This window comes from Helianthus annuus, chromosome 7 (assembly GCF_002127325.2).
Source record: "Helianthus annuus cultivar XRQ/B chromosome 7, HanXRQr2.0-SUNRISE, whole genome shotgun sequence".
In the NCBI taxonomy this organism is placed as follows: domain Eukaryota; kingdom Viridiplantae; phylum Streptophyta; class Magnoliopsida; order Asterales; family Asteraceae; genus Helianthus; species Helianthus annuus.
Window position 1 is genome coordinate 111,750,070 of NC_035439.2, and position 4,417 is coordinate 111,754,486.

General features: G+C 31.9%; 1 long non-coding RNA gene across 3 annotated transcripts; it reads left to right on the forward strand.

Moving 5' to 3' along the window:
* The first annotated feature begins 699 nt into the window (after positions 1-699).
* On the forward strand, positions 700-2,835 carry LOC110942225. Of its 3 annotated transcripts, none has more exons than XR_004862373.1 (5): positions 700-1,023; positions 1,100-1,203; positions 1,940-2,033; positions 2,149-2,243; positions 2,405-2,835. It is a non-coding gene; the product is annotated as an uncharacterized LOC110942225 (long non-coding RNA). The 3 variants fall into 3 exon arrangements; XR_002594670.2 differs by having other exon boundaries at positions 2,149-2,159; XR_004862374.1 differs by lacking the exon at positions 2,149-2,243.
* The last annotated feature ends 1,582 nt before the right edge of the window (positions 2,836-4,417 follow it).

Sequence of the window (4,417 nt, forward strand, 5' to 3'; positions counted from 1 at the left end):
ATGTTGGGGTTTTGTATACAAAATGTGGAAAAACGTTATCATTGGACAAAGAGTTAGCCAATGGATAATATGACCCACAAGTCAGGGTTTGACAGTACTGAATGAGTAATTGATTAGATATAAACAAATATTGCTGGATGCCCTCAATTCTGTAAAAGTGATAAAACTGTTTTGCTTAAACTGGGATGCACTCACCAGTATTTCTTGCTGACAAAATGTTTTTAAAACGTGTTTCAGGTAACATAATGTGAAAGCCAAATAGAAGCCAGCTGGAGAGCACTGAAGGCTTAGAAAAGTGGCTATAAAAGTTACCTAAATGTACAAGAAGTTTTTGTTTACAATAATTAGGGTTTATCCCTATAAATGTGTTGTCAAATGAACTTGGGATTTATCCCAAAGCTTTATTATTATAAAAAATTTGTGGTTTACTCTGATAAAAATATTTCCTAACTACGGTCCTGATGTATTCCGCTGCCAAAATTAATAAACACCGATACCACCCGCTCTGAGGCTCGCAGCCGCCCGCTCCCGGGTAGGGGGTTGCGACAATTCATCTCTCATGTTAAAGGTGGCACAATGGGCGTGCTCGGGTCACTTTTTATAAGGGTTGAAAAGGCTGGGTTTCTCATTTTTAAAATTGGTTATTTGTAAATTGTATTTGGTGCATCGAATATGATTAAAAAACAATATCCTTATAATAGTAATCTTATCCTTTGAATATAGTAATTTAGGATTTTGTATTAAAGATATGTACGATGGGTCAATTGCTACTTTCCACCCTTTTGACCCGTTCCCTCTTTAGCTAATATTTTCAAAAAAAAATAACCCACTCGACCTCTATATCATGTTTCATTCCTAATCATCATGTTAAGTTCAAGTTTTCTTGTCTTTGGTGATGAGGTGAAATACCCATTGCGTTGAAGCATACTTATCATGTATAAATCACTTGTATATCCTCAAACATAGGCCTAAACCATCATTGTTTTGCTTCGTATTATCATCCAAATGAATTACTTAAATAAGGTAATGAATATTTCATAGAATTTGTTATTAAGTATCCCACATGATAAATAATATGTGCTTATTATACTAACTGCAGGCACTTGACACTTTCAATACGGCAGTTGTCTCCCCTTATATCATGTTATGTTATGTTCACATCTCTTACAAGTTACCCTGTTGGAAAGCTTGATCATGTTCAAGGTTAGCTGTTAATTTGAAGTAATCCAGTTCTGTAGTCAATTTGATTAAAAAAATCGTTAGAAATAGGTTACATAATGGTTAAAGCTACTTCCTACTCAAATAGGTGGTCAAACTTTTGCATTGACTTATGGAGAAAGTCAAATTGAAGGGATTGTCAAGCTTGCCTATACAAAAGTATCTCAATGAGGAATTTAAGTTTTAATGTTGTGACCAGGTTTGGAATGGGAAAAATCCTACTGAGGTTATAAGTTATAACAGAACTATGTGGCTTTGTGACAATCCTTTCCGGAACATTCCTACTTCACAGAACCAAAGACATGGTTTAGGATATGCTGCTTTACTTTATTGAGTCCATTATTTATTTTTAAAATTGCTTAAACTTACAATCTTGGCAAGTGTGATCATGATATCTTGACACTTAAAAGTTTTAATTATAGTTAGGCTAGATATAAGCATTCCCAGTTAGTTTTATTTTATGTATATGTGATTAGAAAGTAGAATCGTAATTCGGTCTATTATAGACATATTTGAAGCCACCAAATGTACTGACATATTTTTCTAACTCTTATTCTCTTTTTTTTACTCTTTTATATTAAGTTACATCGCGTATGCAAACTTATTCTTCTATATATTTTTTGTTATAAAATTGATGATTTTGGACTTTTTTAACATATGCGATTATCTGTATAATATTTCCTTTGTTGATTTATCTACTTTAAATTCTACTGTTCCATAGTCTTTCTTATCTATGGAAGGGGACCTGGGACAACAAGCATGGCTATGGCTATGGTGCCAATGCTTTTGCCCGATCAAAGGATTGGATACATTATGTAAGTGAGAATCTATTTGAACCTGTTTCATTTAAATTTTAACCGTGCAGTTGCTACCTAATGGTGTTACCTATCATTGACGTTTTAAATTAATGTAGGTTTTTGTTTGTGACAGGTAACAACCAGGTGCACACACACCCAGTTTCCCCTGTTTACACAACTCAGGGATCTTAGTGTGTTGTCATGGATATTGTTGTGTCGTTTCTTTTAGTATGACCGATCAATTTTTACTAATAATTTAAATGAAATATACTTTGATATTATTAAACAAACTTTTTTGTTTAGAATGCAAAGAAAGTTAGTTGGGTTTGGGTTATATATATTTAAAATGTATAAAATATATTCAGTTTTGGCTTCTTTTGGTTGATCAGATAGAGTACAAGAATGGGGATAAGATTGGAAGGATGGGGAAACGTTGACATGATTATCATGTGGATTGCATCAAGAAGTGGCCATTGATAAAGAGATTATGTCTAGTATGCAAAACCAAATGCTCAAGTTAAGAACAAAGTCAACAATTTGCTTGCTTTACAAGGTGAAAATGCCAAATATGAATATCATTCCAAACACATTCACATGTACCATCAATTTCTTCTACCTTATTGGTATGATCTTATGGTTGGCATGCAGTGAACCTCAAAGTTTCAAGAAGGTAGACTAAAGGATAATACAAGTTTTAAGAAGATAGATTAAAGAATGGTACTTTTGATTGTATTGTTGTTTTATTTTGTGTACACTTAATATATATTAGCTTTGTTTGTCACGTTGTTCATATAGTTTTGTGTAATCTGACTCTATATTATTTATTTGTGTTCATAGGTTCATTCATATTGTTACTATATAATACATAAACGTAACCCGTCCACCGGACGAGGATTAAACTAGTTGGTATTATTATAGGCCAATTCCCCTTTAAAATTTAAATATAAAAATATGTGTCATCAAATTCCTAAATGTTTATATCCTGAAAAAGTTATATAAATAAATAACCACGGTTTTAGATGACATCTGCTTAGAATAATCTAAACATGAGGATGATGATTATATACAAATAAATTTGCAACTTACAACCTCCACGTACGACATGAATACTCTCTATATATAACATTTTAAACAGAATAATAATTTGTAATTTATAATTTAAAATTAAGGTAAATGCTAGAGAAAACTAGTAAAAATATTGTCAAAATTGGCTATTTAGTCAAAACACCAAGTATTAAGGACAGGGGCGGACCTAGCCTTAACCGGGGTAACCTCCGCTACGGCTTGGCTCGGAAAAATTTGACGTTTTTAGTGTAAATTTTGGAAAAATTTGATGTTTTTTCGATTTCGTTACGGCTTATTTATAAAACGTTACGGCTTGGCGTGAATCCTAGATCCGCCACTGATTAAGGATATACACGTATTATTTGATCATTTGACCACGTAAAAGGAAACAACGAATCATCCTAATCAGATAAATTATTGTTTTGTCTTCTTTATTTCATTCAAATTCTTATGATTTCATAATATTATTGCATGCCATGTGTGCATCACAAATTCATATCAATATCAGATGATAATCAAAATCAAGGTTACAAAAGTAAAGTGAATGGGAATAATTAAGCATTAATCGGATAAAAAACAATATCAAAAACTATAATTATAAAGACATTAATAACCAAAATGAGTTTATCTATTTATATGTCTACTTAAGCTCACAATATAAATTAATTACCAAAATGAGTTATCTATTTATATGTCTACATAAGCCCACAATATCCATAATGTGGGTTCAACTCTTTTAAGCCCATTTTCATTTTCATGTCCATTTGCATTAGCATTTACCACATGTTAATTTGTATTTCTTTTTGTTAATTTGTATTTCTTTTTAAGAGTAAATTGTTATTTTCATCCCTGATGTTTGGTTATTTTTACGACCTTCGGGTCTTCGTGATTCCAAATTCTTGTCATTTTGGTTCCTGAGGGCCAAACTTGAAGAGACGAAAGTCGCAATAAGTTATCAAACCTCAAGGACGAAAATAACAAGATTTTGAAACCACAAGGACTCAGATGCGGAAAAACAAATCTTTGAATGAAAGTCCCAAAAATTATCAAACCTCAGGGACAAAAATGACAATTTACGTTTTCTTTTAAAAAAAGTTCTAACACTTTTATTTCTAGTTTCGAATTTATTCACTTGATATATGTAAATGCCACTTTGGAATAGAAACATAGTAGTACATATGTATTGAGAACTGAGAAGTGAGGACGGTGGGCATCATTGTGAACGAGTACATGTTAAAAAAAAAAGCTGCTAAGAATTTGGTTTCTTATCATAAAGATCATGAAAATATTGAGTAGGGCACCAATTTGAAATTATCTCAACGTAATAAATTTAACTA